This window comes from Cyrtonyx montezumae, unplaced genomic scaffold (genome assembly GCF_038088225.1).
Source record: "Cyrtonyx montezumae isolate F1298 unplaced genomic scaffold, pur_monq_1.0 scaffold_3, whole genome shotgun sequence".
Taxonomy (NCBI): Eukaryota; Metazoa; Chordata; class Aves; order Galliformes; family Odontophoridae; genus Cyrtonyx; species Cyrtonyx montezumae.
In genome coordinates this window covers 34,472,727-34,495,337 of record NW_027072034.1, presented here as the reverse complement: position 1 = coordinate 34,495,337, position 22,611 = coordinate 34,472,727, and the positions used below count along the sequence as shown (strand labels likewise).

Genomic DNA, 22,611 nt, shown 5'->3' with positions numbered 1-22,611 from the left:
CTTCGCTAGTTCCATGACCCTGGACATTGTGGTAAACATGCCACCTGGGAGGGTAAAAGGAAGCAAGTGGTATCACCATCCACAAGACCATTGTTTCTCACTGAAATTACTTCCCCATCAAGAACATATTCAGCAGGTACACTAGTCCGTCACCTCTACAAAGAAGTCCTCCCTCTAAACCTGCCCTTTAAATCTAGGTTCCTCTCATCACATGATTCAATTTTTTCCCTCTCACACTGATCAGAAACTTAATCACCAAGAATAGACAAAAAAGTTTGCCCTGAACTGTCTCTTGTGCCCTCCTGAAGCCCTCCTCAGGACTCTGATCAAGTGCGCGACCTCAGTAAGAAAAGGAAAAATGTTCTCTGCAAGAGAAGCAAATTGACTACTGAAAGTTACAAGGAATGCATCTGTGCAGCATGCAAATCCTGAAAGGTGACCTTTCAGTGATATTTAGATAAAATGCCATTTTAGCAGCAGGAAGTAGCTCACTTTCTCTTTGCTTTCCTTTCCACCCTCTCACATTTACTTATGCACAAACCTAATTCACACTCTTTATTCTTAAACCTTCTATGAAGGTTCACTGTGAAGTCATGAGAAGCTTCAACAAACTCAATTAATCTAAAAACCTAATTTTCTCTCTAAAACATATTTGCATACTTTTAATAGAAAAGTGCAATTTAGGCCACTAAGTTCTTTTTGGAAATTATGACTATCTATCTATATTCACAACTAAAATACAACCAGCATTCTTCTTAGCTTAATGAGGTAGTGTTTTAATTTCACTCATGATCACAACACTTATTTCTTCAGTACTCCCTCCTCTAAGCACAAAATTATGCACACCCACACGTGAAAGCAAGCATTAAGTGTAACATGCAGGTTTGCTAAGTTAAAAGAAAAAGATCAGCTCTGTTTCGTTTTGCAAAAGAGTTTTTATCATGCTAAGAACAGCACAATGACATAGAAATGATTAACCTTGCTACAAAGCATTCTGAAGTTCAACCCTTTCAGCCTCCTCCACTGTTTTGCCAACAGAAATGGTGGCAGCTTACAGATAATATTATCTCTAAATTAATTTTTATGGTCCTTACTAGAAGTACAGAAGATATGTTACGGTAAGGTTTTCCTGCACATGGGAAGACTTCTCTCCACATCACCTACCCATACAGACCCAAGAGAATAAGGAGGTTGCTGTTGAGTTTGGACTGCAAACATACTTCTGAATTTGATGGTCCTTTGAACATCCTCTTAAAGTCTTCTGCTTCTAAAGCTGTCTTTCATCATAACCACAATGGTTATGGGTTACAGAAACAGCACTGCTCTTACTGGAAGAACGAACAGCATAACCGCTCTGAGTTCTTCCTGCTGCAGGAGTAGGGTGGAGGAATGGGGAAGAATAATGGAAAAACAAGCAACAAAACCCTACCAGGTTATGATCAGAAGTGGAAGTTAACTAGATGCACCATAATATGTGCTGAAGACTTGTTCCTGCTGTTGATTACAGATGGAAAGCTCTCTTCTCTGACATGATGAGTGCCAGTGAAATATCCACCATTATATAGGCAATCACAGAACCACGGAATTGTAGGGGTTGGAAGAGACCTCTAGAGATCATGGAGTCCAACCCCCTGCCAAAGCAGCTCCCTAGCCCAGGTTGCACAGGTAGGTGTCCAGACAGGTCTTGAACATCTCCAGAGAAGGAGACTCCACCACCACTCTGTGCAGCCTGTGCCAGTGCTCCGTCACCCTCACTGTGAAGAAGTTCCCAGGCTCCAAGCAGTAGTTCGTAACAATGAGAAACTGTGGGATATAAAACACAGAGGAATAAAAGCACAAAAGCTGCATGTACAAGCAGAAGTTTTAGTCAAACTTTGCTTGCAACACGAAGTCTAGGGATCTATCTGAACCACCTACCTATAATATTTAACCTCTTAAAATAGGCTGATATAGCACTACTTGAAAACAGTTTATTCTGGTCAAAACAACTTGGGAATCATGAGATGAACTACTGTTAGCATTGTTCTCTATGTGGGTGATCAGATCTGACATTCTGCTCTGAAACCACTGGATTATATCAAGCTTCAACTGTGCAACAGGACTGTGCTTCGGAGTCACAGACTAAACATCAGTTCACTTTCCCAACACTACTTTTTCCCAGATGGACAAAAGTGCTTCACCCACAAGGACACAGCCACGTAGGTAAAATCTCCCAGGCACCCTTAATTTTTATGTAGTATTCCTGGGACATGCTGTGATGTCTACGCTCACCGTTTGAAATTCATATAAATTAAAAACACATAGCAGCAGCAGCGAGCAAATCTATAAATTATTTCTCTGACATGCATGTTTTCAGTAAGACATAATTAATTAACTCAGGAAATGACACAGTATCATGTATTTAGAAAATCTGAAATAAATGTTTGTGTGGAAGTTACGTTCCACAAAGGTTATTACCAGTACAGCAAAACTGGAGAATAATGTGACTAACACAGATCTGTTGATGCACAATTCTCCATCAACATTTGTTTTGTACTTTTAAACTGTGGTTTGTGCATGTATTTCTGATACACCTTTTTTTCTTATATTGCTCATGCCTAGACTATGACTAATGGCAACAATTTGGTATACCTTTTCTAATGAAATAAATTTTGTTTGCTTCCAGGTATCTGTCTCCTTCGTGCTGCAATCATTTTTCCTGAAGGATGAAATGATTTGTTTATTTACCCCAACCTTCCCAAATCAGTGCGGTTGAGACCAAGATGCTGACTGCAAATCTCTTCCGTGGATTTGTTTCTGCAGTCATGTAAACAACTTCTCCTTCCAAGTGGTGGGATGCTGGCAGCTTGAACATGTAACCATCCAGCTCCACACACTCCAACAATAGTCTGCACTTCCCACCACAGTTCTCACTTCAACGCCTCGCTGGGACAGCTGTCCCAATGACAGGAATCCTTTTTCACCACCCCGTGGGTTAGCAGTGAGATGACCCTCCAAGACATAATAGAGGAAGGGGTGCATGTGCAATGGCTGCTTTGGTGTTCTGCCAGTTTTTTTTAACATACTTTGCTTGAAAATCTATTTAGACAGCATACAGAGACCTCTAATTTGCTGGCACTGACAGAGATTTCAAATTCATCCAGAACAACCCATTGGCTGAAGACCCCCAAGAATATGTTTGCTTTCTCACTTAAAATGTGAGGAGAAACCATAGAGAAGGTGGTCAGAACTTCTGCCTCAGTTTCTGCTCTGCAGAGCTGAGATGAAATCCCAGCACAGCAAGGGTCTGCTGTGGGATTAAACAACGTGAAAAGGGCACAGCCACTCTCCCAGGCACTTTCCTTTCCATTAAAAAATAACAAAACTAAAAAACAAAACAAAACAAAACAAAACAAAACAAAACAAGCAGAAACAACACACAAGAGAAGCAAGCCAGAAGTGAAAACACGGTGGGCCCTACTGTACTCATCTGACTCCTGACTGAGCTACCGCCTTTCAGGTCTCCAGAATGGAACAAGAAGCTCCTGGTATATCTTGTATTAGTCTGGGAAGGGGACTATTGCCTACAGCAAGCAGAGGTACTCTCTAAGAGAAACTGCAGGGTTCTCCACAAGCCAGATAAAGGCAGATGTGAGCTGAGGAGATGGCAGCCAAAAGGAAGGACAGCTCCAAAGAACAGTGGAAAACTGAGCTGCTTCTCAGCAATTTGTAGGACTTGGGATTACATGGAGCAAAAGAGCTCATCACTTGTCAGCCATGCTGCCAGACAGACATTGACATAAAAAAAAAACAAAAAAACACATATTTCTGAGCTGGTCTTGAGCAAGATGCAGCTGTTACATACTCAAAAACGATCCAGGAGCACAGGCGCTGGGGAAGGAACAGAAGGAGGCTCAGGGACATCTAATGGGACAGCACTATCCACATCTGCAGTGCTCTGGGTCAGACGATGCAGATGTATGACCCTATTCCTCCAAACACACACCCTCCTTGCCCTTCACAACATCATTACAGCAGCTGTATTCTCATCAAGAGTAATGAGAAGAGGAAGAGTGAAAGGAAGTGACAGGGTCTGAGGCACAGTAATTTGTCCATGCTTTTCTGCTATGTAGGCAAGGAACAGCTGCAAACATCTCTCTTTTCACAAAAGGAAGTCACAGTTTCATCTTCTACTGAACTCAGAAGCAAATTTTCAGAGGTCACAGAATGTCACCACCTGCCCGCTCCAGGTCACAGGCAAGGGCACCACTGATGATTTTCAGAAAACCCCAACAAGTTGAAAATGAAATTTCCAAGAAATGAACACTTCTATACTTCAGCAACAACAGTTTCATTTTAGTTATCGTGTTGGTGGGAGTTGTCAGCAGTAAACGGAAGCACTAGAAGTTAGCAAAGTAAGAAAAAAAGAAATAGGAAGATGTAAGAAAGGACCAGTGAAATCATTCGTAGAATTCACGAACATATTTAAATCTGCTGACCAACCTATTTGCCTATATATTTTTAACACAGAAGAAGTTGCATACCAATTCTATGAGAGGATACATTCCTCCACATTTGCAAAAATCAAAGTCCATGTCAAGCATGAGCTCAACTGTTGTCACCAGGACATGACCATCATTTACTAAATGGATTCATAACTTCTAGCAGAGCTACTGAAAAACAATTGTGTGGAAAAAGCATGTAATGGCAGACATGGGCAACTTTTAAAACATACTGGAAAAATATTCGAAATATACTGAAACCTGCCATATTTGACTAATGAACTAGGGAGGCCTAAACGAGTAACACAAACTGGATTAAAGCATGTGACCTACAAAAAAACCCCCAAAAAACTGTAAGTGGTTTGCTTGTCCTTCACATAACCTTACAAAAATCAGACTAAATATCATTGAAATATTTATATGGATTTGATTATAAATAACCTCCCAATGTAAGAGCAGCAGCTTTTTACTAGAATATCACACCTCAGCTATTGTCCTCCAGTTGTGAAAACTTCCAAGAGGCTTTGAATGTCAGCCTCACTGAAGTACTATACTCTCTGTTGAGGTGTGATGACCTGCCTATTTCTATTTATAGAAAATAAATATCTTGCAGTAGACATGATGCAACTTCTAGAAGAAAAAAGACAAAGTTTGAAAAGACTATTACTACTACTCAGATCCTTTTAATGACTAAAATCATTAAAAAACAACATACCTGTGAACAAATAAGATTTAAAAGTTAACTTAATTGCTTAGAAGATACACACCTCCTCATTCCAACACAGTACAGACTACAGCAGTATGTTCAACAAAAGAGGATAGCAAATACTTGTGTAGCTGCACTATGTGCTGCACGACATCTTTTTTGCTCTTTTGCAACAGCATTTTTCTCTTTCACTCCCATCCACTAACAGACCAAACAAACATTTCAGACCAAAATTTAGAGAAACATTAGGCCTCCTACATGGATTTCACATTTCTGGGGTCCAGGGTTTTTTTTGTTCGGATTTTTTTTTGACAATTTTCAAATAACTGCAACCTCCATTGTCTGGTATGTTTTCAGCAACTGCTACTGATCAGTCTTCAGAACTGATGTGATATAGAAGGCAGTAAATAGAAGTTTACTTAAAAAAATAAAAAATAACTGCAGCAGGGATGCTAGCAAAGGCCACGAAAAGATACAAACATTATGTGAGGACAAAGGGCAAATATTCTTGCAGCATTCAGTACTTGAAAATATGAGCTTAAATGTTATTGTTTTGTCAATTCTCCAAGCACTAGCAAGCCTTACAAAACTGATGTTACTACAGGCCAAGTTTATCAGAATCACACTTTTTCTGGGACAAGCTTCACACAAATACAGAAAAGCCTGGAAATGTAAAGGATGCATCCCAAATTGTTTACCTCTCTTTAAGTTCATAAATAAGTCACTCTCACGACTGATGACACTCTTTTATGCTGAAGACTAGCAACAGTGATTCCAGCTTCTCCTGCTCACTCCAGGTCCCTCAGAATTACTGTGTTCCTCCCACCACACCTCAGAAATCCATAAGCATTCTGCCAAGCTTGGCAGACAGCTCTCCAAGGCAAGACACTAGGGATGACATGTCTGCCCACAGTTCCCTGCCTTGCTCTTCTGACACAGATGAGCACTAGTATCTGTATTTCAGCTACACTACCTCACAGTCCTCCAACTAATGAAAACTGCTTTCAGCAACAGGTTATGAGACTGGAGAGGCAGTACCCTCAGGCAAAAAGAGCAGGACCAAAAGATGAGTACAAAGACTGGCAGGAAGCAAAAGGTTAACTAAAACTCCAATCCCCTGTGAGAGTAGGCAGCGAAAGAGACAGAGAAAAACAACATAATGAGCAGGGCTGGGATTTGTGAGGTACCTCTAGGTTTGTACTCCCAGACTCAGGAGACGGAGAACTGTAGGAGTGCTCTGATCACACACCCTGACCTCCACACAGTAATGTGACAGCTTGGGCATTACCAGACCTCATCCCTGGAACTTGGAGTGGTGTCATCATGTATCCCAGTGACAGTGTACTGCCAGCACTAGCAATTATCCATTAGCTCTGTGGGGGGCTGTTAAGGCCTGAGGATGTGATCTTCTCATGCTTGCTTTGTCTGAACTGCTCTTGACCCGCCTGCAACTTTGTTTTAACTTGATGTAGCTCTCACAACACTTACTCTAATTGACCAGATGTCTGCGACTGACTGCTTTTACTTTTGTATATCTTAGCATGGTACCATCATGATTCTACAACTCTGAAATGACGATGCAGTGCAGAAAAATACAGGCCTGGTATGATAATAGATGTCTTGAGAAATACAGACAGGGTGGGAAAGGGTGCGGACTAAAGGAAAAAGAGGTAGGCACAGTGTGTATTCAATCGTTTCAACTCTATTAAGTATTTATTTTCTTGTTATGACTCAACCTGGACAAATGATGATTACAGGATTAGATTACAAAGTTTTGTTTATATCAACAACAAGAGCTTCTTGGCTTTAGATATAAGCACACGTAATCTTTGCCCATATAAAAAGATTTGAGTATAAAGAGCAAATGTGGAATTCAGTGTAATTCTTCACACTTTTCCTGCACCAACAGATGCTGCTGAATTTCTGTATTTTTGGAGATAAATCTTTTCTTTCTGGAGATAAATTTTTGAAGCTCTAATTTCATTGATTTACCAGCTTTTTAAGTCATGCAGATCTTATCTCTGCAGCTTCATTTAGAGAGTCCTTAAAGATCAACGATGCAAAAGCGAGAGCTAGACATTGCACTGTCAGGACAGTTTCTGATTGCTGGGATAACATCTATGCTCCAAGCACAATCTACTTGCTTCCACTGAAAACACAAAATGATTGCCTGCTTGCAGCGATATCACTGTGAATTACAATGCATCACATCATAAAACTACAACTTTTTAATCGTGTTGCTGCTTGACTTAAAATAAAAATTAGGAAACGACTGGCTGTTGTAAACAGCCAAACATTCTCTATCTAAATAAAAGGTTAACTTCTGTGAAAAGTGAAGTCAGCTAGTAATATTACAAAATGAAATGGGACATTATTAAATTCTTCTATCAATAGTTCTCAACCACTTCTGATTTGAAAACTGCCTGAAAATGTTCTAGTGGAACAATTCTTTTGTATGAGCCAATTTAAAGCTACTGACTCTAAGTTTGCTTTTCCTAATCAGTTTTCATAAACAAATTTGCACAGTTGATGGACAGCGTAAAACCACCACCTTCAACACCATGTGAACCAGATGACTTTGATTTCCAAGATTGTAATTTTTATTTTCATTTTACATTGTTTCCATATGCTAAGAACTACACAAATTATTCACCTGACATTCTAAATTTTTCCACGTTTGTTCTCAATCTAGAAGTAAATCTATATTCGGAAAGTGTGAGTAAAATCTTTTCGGGCATTTTCCAGTTCTGAAAAGGGAAAGTCTAACGACAACTTTTTAATTCAATTATGAAGAAAAAAAACCTCATCTTTTCGAGCAAAGAAAAACTAAAATCCTATATGACAAATAAGATCTTTGTGAGGTATAACAAAATTATTATTTACTAATAACAATGAAAGTGAATTAAAGAACAAAGTAGAGTTTGGCATCGCCTATGAGGAGTGAAGCCAAGGACCTCTGGCTGAAACATAAGGGACTGCCACTTTACCTGAGCCCAGCAGGTCTTTTAACAGTAAAGCAATAACAGTATCAAATTCCTACATAAATTCAGACTATTATGGATGATACAGAAACATTAGTATCGGCATGCATCCAATAAATGTGAGCACTCCTAACTCCTTCATTCTGAAAAGCCCTGCGGCTCAGTACATGAGAGTTGGTGCTGCGATAAAAATGACTCCAGATTTTAGGGACAACTCTACATACAGTGAGCTCAGAATCACATTATTGTCTTGTCTGTGAAATTATTGGACTGCTTTACAACCTCCATTATGCAACCTCCATTCACAAAGAAGCCACCAAAACATTGCTCTCCATGCTTCTGCTGAACTCTAATTTTTTGAATGACCTAAACCCCACTAGCTGCGGATCAAAGTAGAATGAGTGGTACTATGAACTCCAGTCTTATAAATGGAGCAGTGCTTTCAGAGACCAAGAAGGGATAAGAAAGAATAAAGTCTGACTGTACTGCTCAGTCAATCTGAGCATTAATATATCTGTTAACATTTCAGTTTTTAAACTAGTATTACCACTACACAAATGGACAGCTTTGCTTGCAGTTAAACTAGTGTAACAGGAAACGTCATGAAACTGCTTTGCTTCATCTGCCTTTTCTATCTGGGAGTGGGCAATGGTGATGCCAAGATAACGTATGTAAAGTATATTCTATTTTCCTTTCCAGTGACACCCACAAGTCACTCTCACATAAGCAACACAAGAGTTTGCACAGCCTTAGTTAAATGGATTTTCCCAATCTAACCTGTCATATTAGAAAAGGACTCTTTATTTGGCCAAGATAACAAATCAGGCTGCAGGAGCCAATAGTTTACAGTCTACTATGACGCTCTTCCTGGTCCTGAGCAAAATGACTGTGTGCTAACTGGTGTTTCTGTTTTTCAGGCACCTTCACAACAACAATTTTCTAAGCTCCCACTCAGAGATTTTCCTTTTTGATCACTAGCATGAAAAATAACCTCAGAACAGAAGATTTAATGCCTTTTGTGCAGTATGATTTCTGAGCTAAAACAGTAAGCTATGTGACATATATGACAGTAAGCTAATATGACGGTATAATCTCTACTTACAGATATAGCTAGGAGTAGACTGTTCTGTGATGCTTCTACTTATTAGACTTATTTTGTTTAGTCTAATAAAAGATTTCTTGTTAAAGATGCAAAGCAATTACTGGTACTCATTAGTGCTTCTGGGGAAGGAAAAAAGCAGTTTTTAAACAAAACCAACTAGGGAAGTTGCAAGCTGCTTTAAGACTGTATAACTTGAAGAAATCATAAGAAAAGTTTTGTCTGTGCTATCTCTTCCCTTGATAACAAGATATCAAAGTTCTCAATTGCAGATGATCCGGAGTACCACCAAGCACATTTCTCCATAAAGCATAAAAAATGCCAACAAACTTTTATGGTAAAATACAGTCACTTGAGCCCACTCCATCTCAAGCTTTGGGTGGCTGTCTTTTCCATCAGGTTCCATAACCACTGCTCCCAACAATGCCAATCAGTACTCAAGAAGTTTTGCTTTCTATTTCTCCCCCTTTCAACATCAAATACTATCTGAAAGCCTTTTTATCTCTATTTTCCTTCTAAAAGAAATAAAGGGCCGCATGGCAAATTTATGTGACTATGACTTAAACAATCAACACAAATGGGTTAACACACATAACCCATTGTTTGTCTTACGACAAATGTACCAACAGGCACCATACAAAACAAAGCTTTGTCATATTTATGAATACAAAACTGAAAGGGCTTTTCTTCCCATTATAGCATATGGATTTTGATGTTGATTCATAGAGAAATACTACAGAAATAAATAAACTCTAAAACATTAAAATTTGCAGTTCAGAAACAAAATGCTACCTCTCAAACTACATATCTGATATGTTATTATAAAATTTGTCTTTGACAGTCATTCTCAGCTTACTGTTGAAGATTACACCCTTGAACTAGCAAAGAAATAATTTGTTTGAGTGTGCATCAGCAGATCTGGAATACTTTGCATAACTTCCTACCCCTAAGCTCTAATTTCTCTTTTCCTTAGCTCTTATTTCTATAGCCTAGAAAATAGGAAATGGTAACAAAAGCAGCGGTACCATTTTTTCACTAGCAATGAAAATATCAATATAACTCAGATTGCCGACCACTGCAATTCTTTGCCAAGCTTAAACCATCATAGACTGGGATGTGAAAACAGTGATATATCTTTCTTCCACTAAAATGTTAAAAAAAAAATCCAAGAAATTACGGTCAGATCCAAACTAAATTACTTTATATAGATACATTATCAGAAAGTACTCTCCTCCCAGTAGGTAACATTACACAAAAAATAGGCCACTGCTGCAGAATAGAGTATCAGGCCTAACTGAATGAACTCTGACTGTTTACTATCTTTTCCATATTCCTATTACAAGGAGATTATTACCAAGTGAAGTGATGGAAACCCCATCATATGAGGTATCTACAGGGAAGTCTACCAAACCTGTAGGTTTACACAGCTGGACTTCACACAACCAGTTCTCTCTACATCTCTACAATGAATGTTTGAAAATATGTAGCAACTGCCTGGGACAGCTCCAAAAATCACCTTATCAAAATCACACCGTATCTGACTGATGGAAAGTCAGCCACCTAAGTGAACATGTACAATCACAGTGAAAACGTCTTCTTGCAGAAACTCAAGATCAATCTTCAAATATTCCACACAACACAGCTTGGCGGTAATAGCTGAGTAATGCTTTTTTATACTTTGTCTTTTTTTTGCTAGTGTTAACATGGGGAAAAAAGTCAACACTAAAGTACAATTTCAGACAATGTATTTCTAAAATTCTTCTGAGGACAACTAGACTCTCACAGAGACCTTAGCCACAATATATCATTCAGATCCCCTCATCTGTGTGTTCTAAGCATTTCTGGGGTTAAAGTCTAGCAGGAGTTGCCTTCAGATCTTTTTTATATGGAAATTACAGAACGATCTTGTACGTGATTATTCCTAAATTATTACATTTTCATTTCAAAGCAGAATTGGCATAAACACAGTCGAATGAACTGACATTCTCTGCCTGACATGCTTGCCTTCAAACCTTCCCTCTAAATACTAAAATAAAACCATAATAAAACAAAAACATTTTATTTTTATCTTTATAACATACTGCCTATATAAACAGAAAACATACTATTGAAAATACCATGACAAATATCCACATAAGTTAGAACAACTTTCTTTTTTGTAGTGCATATAAGTTTAGCAGAGATACAGTTCACAGAGGTTCTGTTTAATTATACAAAAATATTTCAGTTTTTATTTGTGCTTAAGGATCTGTGCAAAGAGGCCATCTGGACAGTGTTTACTGTAACTAAACACCCCATGGAAAGGTTAAGCAAGGTGTATACTCTATGCATGGCATACACTTCACTGAACTGTACTGACATAAAGCAAAACAGACAGCCAGTTAGAACTGAACAGAGGCACGCAAACCTTCAGAAGAGACTTCTTTCTATTTTTAAATATCTGTCAATCTAGAGTATGAAATGGGATTAAGTTGGTCTTCCAGCATCTCAGGTTTAATAGTGATCTACAGTAGTTCTCGAGCAGTCCAGGGAAATATTCCAAACCTGACAAGACTTCTGTTTTTTCCTCTTTGTTTCTATTCATGTCAGCCAACCCCCTCACCCCCCACCAAATAAAAACACCACTACCATCACAAACACAAAAACCTACAAACAACCTGATTGTGATGGGAAAATAGGTTTACTGCAAATTCCTCTCTCTCGCTCTTCAACATGAATGTGAGAAGCTCTTTTCCTGAAACTTAAAAGTGCAACTTTCTCATGATCATACAACGATCAAGATCATATCTTCCTCCTCCAGAAATGTTCAAGTGATGCTCTTCCCATTTATCTGAAAATTCTGAAAGTGACAGCAATGTAAGTTTGAGATGTTCTGAGTGTCAGCATCCAGAGAAAGGCTAAAACTGATCTTAAAATTAGAACTCTGGAATGTTTAATATCCAGCAAAACTTGTCTCAGAGCTAAATAAAACCCGGAACATAGAAGAAAGGTCAAACCCAAAGTGGGACACAGATTCTAAATCTAAGGGAGTTGATTACAACTCTAATAAAACAGGAACTCTGAGAAAGCACTCACATTTTCAGGCTTGTTTTCTCAGTCCTCTTCTTCAAAGCTCAAAGCTCTGCATTTCCAGCAGAACACTCCCCTTCCAAACTATTAACAATTAGTCTATAAACAATGTTTTTATTTTCCTGTGGCAATTCTCCAATTAAGGACTGTGAGATCATCACCCAACTGTTTCTACCACAGAACAATAACTACTCAGTACCAGTATGTAACTATTAATTAGGATGCAGAAAAAAATAACAGAAGTTGCACTATTTTCTCCTGACAGTCTTCTAGGTACTTAGAAACCTCAAAAACACAAGCTAAGCACTTATTAATAAACAAGTAACTGAAGAACTAAACAGTGTTGCCAGAAGTACCTTTAAAAGGCTTCTTGCTGTGGCATCTCACTCCTTCTATCTTATGGATAATCCTGCCAAAGAATGACTGGATCAATGTCCTAATTGCTGATCAATCCACGTCAAATAGCTCAGTATTTGCAACAGCAGAAAGTACATTACTCACCCTTACTCAAAGAATTCAGCTTCGTTTTGAACCTGGTGCTGAGACAAACTAGCATATAAGCAACAATCAATTTTTCACCAGCAGACAGTTGCAAATTTAAGCACTTGTCAGACTAAGGAGGTATGTGGGGCAGCAACTGTCACTGACGGTAAGTACCGCATCCGTCATTTGTCACTACAGACACATTAGGGATCTTGAACCACAACTTTCACTTTAGAGCAAGCTTTTCTTCCACTGGTCATAAGTTGCTGCCCAACGATCTGCCTCCAAATGCATCTTTATCACAGGCTGAACTTACATACCTTTGTCCAGCCCTACAAATTCACTTGATATCCACTTATCACACGTGTTTCCCTGTGCACTACGGGTAAACTGCAGGACTACACAGAAGGCAGCAAGTGTCTGTGTGCTAATGATCAAAAGCACAAGCTGCCAAGCAGCCCAAATCCAAAGAACCCAAGCAATAATTGTCCTTCATAAATCTTCAAGCTCCTCCTTAAATATAAATCAAGAATTCTCCTGCTGACTACTGTCTGATACTGTGGGATTATCGATATGCATGTCTACACTGGTTAAATGTTTTATTCACATGCAGCTCACATTTCCTCTAAATCATGTATTTGGACACATCTGTTTCTGTGCTACTGTCTTTCTACAATACATGCTGTTATACAGACTGTTATCATTCCTCTGACAGACTACAGACATCCTGCTTGTTATCACCTGGCTGATGTTAGTCGCAATCCTGAGCTCCTCATTATACACAGCTGCGACAATTAAAATTCACATTTTCCTAGCCTTCCTGACATTTCCATCACAGCTGTTTGACTTCTCTTGTAACATCATTCCTTTGATCATCGCTGTAGCCCTCCTCCACATCTGTTACACGATGAGCTCAAGTTCTTGGACTGCAACAAGCATTGCGCACTTACACCAGATCAGGTCCTAGCACAGATGTACCCACAGCTGAGATGCACCCCCTCAACTGGATACCTCTCCTGAGACTTCACAGAATCACAGAACGGTGGGGGTTGGAAGGGACCTCTAGAGATCATGGAGTCCAACCCCCTGCCAAAGCAGCTCCCTAGCCCAGGTTGCACAGGTAGGCGTCCAGGCGGGTCCTGAACGTCTCCAGAGAAGGAGACTCCACCACCTCTCTGTGCAGCTGTGCCAGTGCTCTGTCACCCTCACTGTGAAGAAGTTCCCTGGATCCCTTCTATCATTTGCACACTGGTGTCACACTGACAGCCCAGATACAAACCTGAATCCACTTACCCTCACACAGACCTTTCTCCTTCAAAGTCTTCAGCTGCTGAACTTCCTGCTTATAGGAAAAGGTTTTGCATTACTTCCTAAGCTGAAGCAGTAGTACCATCCGATTTCAGGCATTCAGCATGAATGCCAAAGTCAGGTGCCTAGGTTCTGTTAGCAGTCTAGAGAGAAAAGTGGGAGTTGGATGCCTAATTAAAAATCTGCCTCTTTCCGCTGATTATATAAGAGTTTACACTGCTAATTTTGACACCAAGGTTAAACCCAGTAAGTGAATTCCTGTCAGTGCATGGCCTGACACTTTGCTGCGCTGAATTCCATCACCTTTAGTACTACAAATTGTAAAATTAACTGCTTCAGTACAATCATTTCACCTAAAGTAGTGTACTGGAAATGAACGCCCTTCTCTCATCAGCAAGTTTCAACAGCCTGTTTTCAATATAACGTTATAACAACGTTAACTGAAAAAAAAAGTTCTGAGAAAACTATCAGTCAACTAACTCCATTTTATAACTAACTCACTTTACATATCCACCTCCTGTTGTCTCCCCTCTTTTTTGTGCCACTTCTTTGCTTGAGTTCATAGCTCTTACACTCAACTAACCCTCCTCCATCTTAAATGATAACTTAGAAACAGCACCATACTAAATGCCTCAGTAGAATCCAGAGAGACCAGATCTAGCACAGCTTTTTCAAGAAAACCTATCTTCTTATTAAAAAATATATTAGGTCAGTCTGATATGACCTGTCATAGTAAAATAGAATGTATTTCATCATCTTGCTCTTCACTTTCCACGTCTTTTATTATTAATTCCTTCAATTTTTCTCTAAATTTATTAAGGTCAAGTTAAGAACTTCGAAGCTGCCTAGATTGTATTTTCAATTTCCTTAGAGCTATATATTATATTCAATAATATAAAGTTATAAAAGTCCTTAAAAAAAAATCTGAGCTACATTTTAATGACACACTAAATAAGTACCTTTAAGAAATCTCTGATAACATGGCAACCTTTCAAGTCACTGTGACAGCCAGAAAGTCTGAACGCTTTCAAAATATATAAGATTCAAAAACATATGCTTCTTCTGAAATTACAAAGAGTTATGTGAAATTATCAGTGAAATATCCAAGACTTTTGAAATCTACTGAGATTTCAAGTGAGAAGAAGCAAAGCAAAAATTAGCTATGGCCCCTGTTCAATTTGCTATGCAAAAACCTAGTGCAAATCTGTGCTACACAAGCCTCTCTATATGGTGAAAAGTAACAAACTCCAACCATTTAGGCCAATTTCTTACATTCACAAACTGTTAAATGCACTCATGTAGACTTTGTGATTCACTGGATATCTAAAGCATCTTAGATCTGGATAAGTTGCTGTGTGGAGGTATAATTTTCCAGACAAAAATTAAAAGCTTTTTACAAGGATAAATACTTCATCCCATTCAAGAAAATTGCTCAGCAGAATGTATGAACCATTTTTTTCTACATGAGACTTCCTATAGCACCTTTGTATCTCTATTAGCTCACCATACACATTGCAGAAAAAATAATCATATATATATATATATATATATATATATGGAAATAAATACACCTTAAAGACAAAAAAACCCTTCCACTTAGTCTGCAATTTTAAGTTCTCTTTTCGATTCAAACTGGTCTACTTATCTCTTAAGTGGAGAGCAATTGTCCTGTTAAAAGTACAACCACGTTGCCTCCTTCAGACAACCTGGGCATGAATTTAACAGATGTCTTGGCTGGGCAGACATCTAGTTATCAATCCGTTCTTCAAACAGGAGAACTGAGTTGTACACACTTGTGCTTTAAAAGTGGGCTAGTAGCTGTCAGTACCAGCCACAGTGTTCAAAACAGACAACTGGTTAAGATTCCTTCTGAAAAGCACGGCTAAAAGCTTCAGCATGGTTTCTGTCTAAATTTACACTTACAGAACACCTCAGTAAACTAGTTCAGCACAGTAACTCAGCACAAGAGCACACTGCAGCTATAATGTTCAGTCTTACTGAAACCAGTAAAAAAGTTAAGATTTTTCCAGATGCAGGTTTTATTAACAGCCTGTCTTCTTGGGAGCTCCACAACTGAGAGTGGAAATGACCTACTCACAAAATTTACAAGAATGAAAGCAGTATGGTGGGTAGTTGGATTTTGAGGTTTGGATTAAATGCTATCCTCTCAGCACATTTTAGTGAAATGTTCACAGTGTTATTGTGGTAGTTCATCTACGCATTTCCCAAGGATAATGCAGAGGTTATTAACAATTATGTACTGGAAATTTTGTAATCTAAACACTATAATAACTTTATAATTAAAGTGCAAGCAAAGGGATAAAATTATTAAGTTATTGAATTGAATGTAAACTGGGAAAGAAGGATGTTTCAAATATTTTTAAGGCCTGGATATAACAGTAGCATTTAATTCCAGACAGGTCCTGATCTATTTCTTTATATACTGAGAACATAACGTAGGTTAAACACTTGTAAAAAGACACAGAAGCTCCCCTAATAAAGCAACAAAGTAATAATACACAGATTACTGTACTCTTCAGACACTTAAAACACTTGAAATTAAGCTTCTTCCTTCTCCCAAGGCCTCTGCTCTCTACAGACGTTCTCATTAGCAGTGTATCTTCATGTTCTCTTACCCTTTTTTCATCTCTCCCCTTGCATTCATGCTCTACTCAATCTGATTATGCTTTCATTTAGTATATTATTCAGACCCAGGCCTCTGTCCCTGCCTGCACTGCTAAAGACACAATTAATTCCTCAGACTAGAATCAACAGTCAGATAGAAAAACACTTAAAATGTAGAACATTATCAAAAGGCCAAGTGCCTTGTATTACTTAATAACTGCACACATCATTATTGCAATGATACATACCAATCAGTCACCACATATTCAACTGACTTATGCCTAACAAGAGGATGATGAACATGATGTCCTACAAAAAGTGATCACAGTGGGTTTAACACACCCATAAGGCTGCTCTGCATTTAAACATACTTTACAAACTGTCAAGAAGGAAAAAGTAGGAAGGGAATGAACAAACTAATGAATACTAGTTTCTGTTAGAAAACACAGCAAAAGCAGAGAGTAAAACAGCAGTAAAAACTTACAATATCATTACTTGCACAGCAAGCTTCTGGACAATTATCTCTCCCTAGTCAGTCACTCATGCAGTTTATCCATTAGTCACATAGACCAGTATGTACATTACCAAGGTATATCTTCAGTAGCTGTCACCCAGACACTGACTGAAGAGAAAGTAAAGATGCTACTTAACAAGGGTGCCACTGGAAATAATTTATACCTCATGCAAGCACATTAAGGAGGCACAACCAAAAGAACTACGTGGAGCCTGACAATACTGAGCTTGACTCTTAATGAAGAAGCCACTGAATCCAAATTAATTCAAGGAAAACATGTACCAAACATCAAGCAAGCAGGCAAACAGAAGCTGGTGACATTCTCTTCTTTTTTCCTTTTTTTTTTCTTCAGATCTACTCTAACACAAAGCTTCAAATGAGTTGCAGGATCCCTCTACATGGAATTAATTGCACTGCCAGGGCCATTTTTGAGAAACACTTAATTAGGATGATATGCTGTCCCTGAAGGGGAGCCCTAAATGCTTTTTTTTTTTCCTGCTTTTGTCATAGATTTCTTTGAGAGTGTGGAGACAGACTCCATAGGGGACAAGGCATAGTTGTCTTGGGGAAGAATGAAAATGCTGTAAGAAGCAGCACTGAACAGGGTGGAGAAGCAGGACTGCCTCAGGCAAATCTTTTCCAATGTAGACAGCGACTAATAGAAGAAATAAAGATGGCATGAATGACTCATATTACTGCAACTCCTTTCAAGTCTCAGTAAAGCTAGCTCCAGGATCTAGTGATGCTAATTTGCTGCTGGCAATTTCATCCCTGATGGCTTAGGATCCAACACATGACTGACTCCCAAGTTATTCTTAACTGAAGTGTTTGGGATGGTGTAATGAAAAATTAAGTCCCCACATAAGCCCCAAAGCATCTTATTGTGTACTGCATTTCATTCTGTCCCAGTGAAACAACCCAGGCCATGGCACCCATCACCTACTTCAGTCCCAGATTTACGTACAATTTTGGTAATACACTTCTCCAGACTTTTCTGTAACTGGTGTCAGTCTGCACTGACACATACATCTGATACAAATAAGGCAACTACTACATGAAATAGTGCATTTGCTGACTCTGCTCAAGCCTTCAAATGAGCATATTCGCCCTTAGCAGGATTGGAAAAAAATGTCTCTGAGAAGTAACAACTGTTCTCTGAAACAACACACGGTGCTCAACTCTAAAATGACACTAAGGGCACTATATCAGAGATGAGGAGCCTAAGGGTTCCCCCCCTTAGACTTTCAACATTTCAACAAGCTTGCCACTGATACCAAGTGCAGGACCCTGCCAGCACTCTGTTATTTGTAAGAGAGAAGCCACTTTTGCTTTATCAATTTTAAATTCTTCCAGTTTTGAACTTTTGCATTGTGCCCATAGATCATCATATATTATAGTACTAACCACTAAAACCATTATTACCTTCCTCCAGCTTTCAGAGATGAAACTCAGCCTGGGCATCCAGTTCTTTTTAAATAAAGCCTGAAAGACAAAAAAAGGACAAACTGTTTCTGACTGAATGGATCCAAACAAACAGGGTAGTATTATAGGGAGAAAAACAACAACTCTAAAACAACAAATATAGGAGCAAGTGGAAAAAAATGATCAGTAAATCTCATTAAAAACATATTGTTGACATTTATAATGTAGCTCCTCCACCATTTGAAACAGAAGCTGGACCATGCATCAGTGCTGCAAACAAACAGCAAAGCTGGAGAAGATATTGCAGACCCAGGTACTGTTGTACCATTTTACACTTGAAGACTGTGATGTTAATTTTCCTTCAACTACATTAATGAAAATAGGCATTTAACTTAAGCAGCTTTTCTATTAAGTTTGTAAAAGATCCAGTGCAGTTATGGTACATGATGCTTAGTAAAGTAGCTTCTTCATGTCTCAGCAACAATATTGATCTCCAAGCACTGCTTCTCAGTTTTTAACTTTTGCCTGCCCCTTTTCTGCTGCAGTCAGTGCCAGCCCACCACAAGGCATGGCAAAGCCATCCCTAGGAGTTTTCTCCAGGCAATGGGAATGCAAACAATCAAACTGAGAACCTACTCTGTTCTGCAGAGGCCTCCAAGCAATTTTCATGCCATACAGGCCCAGATTAAAATCAGATGGAGAGGTTCAAAAGTTTTACCTTTGGTTACCAAAATGTGCTGTGAGAGAGAACATACTTCAACAACATCAAGATCACTCACCACACCTAAGTAACAGGCATTTTAACATTCTTTTTCCCCTTCCAGAAATACAATCAAGACATTTCCTCCCACAAAATGTGGAATGGGATAAAATATCCCACAAGTCAATCAATCTTTACCCAAGTTCATTGCAAAATAGATACAAGTACAGAGTCATTACACAGCATCTAACATCCCACCCCTGGTCTCTTCTCAGCCCCAGTTTCAGGACACATTCATTAATTTGAGGGGTAACTGTTCTGGGTTTTTAGGTTTCTAGTTTCTGAAATGAAGTGAATCACACTGCTCTGGATCTCCTCAGCCTAGTAGGAAGGCAACAGCCAGACTTCCTCTAATGCATTCCTACTGAAGTTACTTGCTGTAGCCCAGATGTGACCATCTCAGATCTAACCCATCTTTTCCTTGCTTTTCTTTATTTTAATGGCATGACAAATCTGGGAACTTAACGTTGTGAGAATTAGAGAGTCTATGTGAACCCATGCCAGGCACAATCACCCCTTTGCAATGTCCCACCCTCCAGCAAGTTGAGAAATGACAGAAGAAAAGCTCAACCCTGAAAAGCAACATCAGTGCATCTGCCTGCTTACTTTCCACTGCTCAACTCATCCCATCCTCAGCAAAAGCCTCTGACTCAACAGCCAGAAAGCCATTGTGGAGGCCTCTAGGCCGACCTGCTCACAACAAGGTTGTCCTTTAGGCCAGAAGTTGCTGAAGACCTGAAACATCCTGTGGCAAACCATTTGACTGCTGGACAACCTGTTATATATGACTAGTGCTGCTAGAATCAGGAAGGCAAGGCAGTAGATTCCTATGGGAAGAAGCTACTTCTCTAGTAAAATATCCAAGTGGGGCAAATACATAAACATACAGAAAAAGAAAGCTAAAATTTTAATTCATGGGAAAACATACTGATGAGTCAGAAACAGATCACTCCTTAAAATGTTAAATTCGAGAGAGATTCATAAATAAAGCAAACAGTGTTCAGATTGGTAATGCAGTTGTTGAGATTTAAGTCATCAGCTTTCAATGGTGCTTATGAATATCTGAATCAAACCCAACACTAAAACAAAAGAAACCAGACAAAGCCAGAAAACACTAAGAGGAAACCACATAGACTAAAAAGAACTTCTACTATAAATTGGGATTCTAACGGTTGAGAAAAATACTCAATGTCAGACAATGGACCCAAAATAAAAGCAGATATCCTGTTGGGGTTTGAGAGCTAATGAGCTGCACAAAATGCAGCAATGAAACTGAGTCAGGAATATTGGCTACTGCAGGCTGAACACTGACCAGACTTTAACCCACGTACAAAAAGGCTTATGAGGGCAACAGAGAGGCAGCCAATTGCCAGAGCAATCCAAATAACTGCAAAGCTCAGCAACATGGAGGCTGAGATGTCTTACAGTTTGGACTCCAGAAATACCATGACAAAAACCAGAAGGGTGAAAACAGAGTTAACATCATGTTTATCTTAATAATAACAGCAACCAAGAAAGCCAATATAGTCAAGGGAAAATTTGGTATCTAAGTAAAAGAAACACTATGAAATTCTTTAACAAGACACTACACTCAACAGCTCAGGAAACTCTATCCAGTCCCATGCTTCTATGCACTCGTCAGCAAAGCATCTAGGATTTCTTACAAGAGTAAACCTCTCCAAAGAAGTGGCCTATAAGTAGCTCAAGTTTTCTTCTCTTTTCATTGTCCAAGGTGAAGGCAGAACAAATTTGAGGTTTATATCTCATCTGAACTGACAGCCATAGAAGCTACAAAACATTTTACTTATTCTGGCTGTTGGAGACTTCCTCAACAAGGACACAGACATATGATATTATGTAAACCTTTGCTCAAGGTTAAATTCGATATGCAATGGCAAAGTCATTTACTATTTTTAATCACTGCCATTTGGTAAAATCAGTGCAAGCACACAAAGTTCTTATTTGGTATCTTTTGTAACTTATTTATCACTTATAAATGTATTTATTTAGTATAGTTATTTTCTTCTTTTTCCTTTCTAAAAGCAGGGCACATACTGTGAAAGCTCCTAGGCACTGCAAAAACTACTCACAAAGCAAGTCACAGCCAGCCACAGTCACAAGGTTAAAGGCTGACAACAGACCTGCTACTTTCATTATAAACCCTGTAACATGTTGTACCACCACTTACCTTCAGGGCATTTAATATAAATATGTAAACATAGTAAGTCACTTCACTTAAAATGAAGAAATGAAAATGGGATGATAATGAATCTAAAAATCTTATATAAATACTATGACTAAAAATGACTAGTTCAGTGGCCACAAGCAAGTCATACTGCAGCTTCTGTAGTGCTTGCAAGCCATCCCTACTGATATCCTACCACAGTGTTGTCTCTTGCAGGTACCCTCCTCCCCTAAATTGCATTCTACAGGCAACTCAATTTCACTGAATATGAGCTCTCAGCTTTGAGGCAGTCACTGGCATTTTTTAATTGCAATGCAGTTGTGTTTTGGCAGCTGATTTAGAACCACTGAAGTGCTTGCTTTCACTTCAACAACTCAACTGAACATCAGTGGTATGCGCCCAGGTGGTGAGACCACAGGCCACTCTCACATGCATATGAAAGAGTCTATCTGGGTGCAGACTCAAACCCCTCTATTCCAACCTCCATTGTATGTTCCTTAAATTACATGGCCCTGCAGTAGTATTAAGATCACATCTGAGTGTAGTAACACACTACTGCCACAGTTGAGCACCAGTTTCTTGTCATGTTCTGTCTCTGGTTTTCTGCATCAAAAAATGATGATGATAAGGAAAAGATTCTTCAAAGACTGCAGTGTATTTTTGCTTAATTAAAACTAAACAGAAATTGTTTTGCAACTGATTGATGATGGCAGTTGAAACCCTAGTGCTTGCTGCCAGATATTAAAAGCCATTCAGATCCTTCACTGTAAGGAAACACTATGCAGTGAGCTATTTTCACCCCATGACTTTGCTCTTGCAGCCAGGATTATCATGCAAACTGATAAGAACATCAGTTCTCAGTTAAATGTGCTGTACCTTGATTTCTGATTATCGCAGAGCGTGAAGCATGTGACACTATTCCCTGTGGAGAAACCTCCTGAAAGTTTGATACAAAACAAACACAGAAAGGACTGGAAC

General features: G+C 38.9%; 1 protein-coding gene across 13 annotated transcripts in view; it reads right to left on the bottom strand.

Annotated features, from left to right (window-relative positions):
* INPP4A (inositol polyphosphate-4-phosphatase type I A) overlaps positions 1-22,611 on the bottom strand; it is a 110,054-nt gene that overhangs the window by 51,039 nt on the left and 36,404 nt on the right. For 11 of the 13 annotated variants that reach the window (XM_065741181.1, XM_065741180.1, XM_065741189.1 and 8 more), the window contains exons 2-3: positions 18,689-18,748; positions 14,113-14,270 (exon numbers count right to left, since the gene is read on the bottom strand). The gene's annotated coding sequence lies outside the window, so the exon portion shown is untranslated. The remainder of the gene's footprint in view (positions 1-14,112; positions 14,271-18,688; positions 18,749-22,611) is intronic. The other 2 variants (XM_065741184.1, XM_065741183.1) reach the window with 1 other exon arrangement.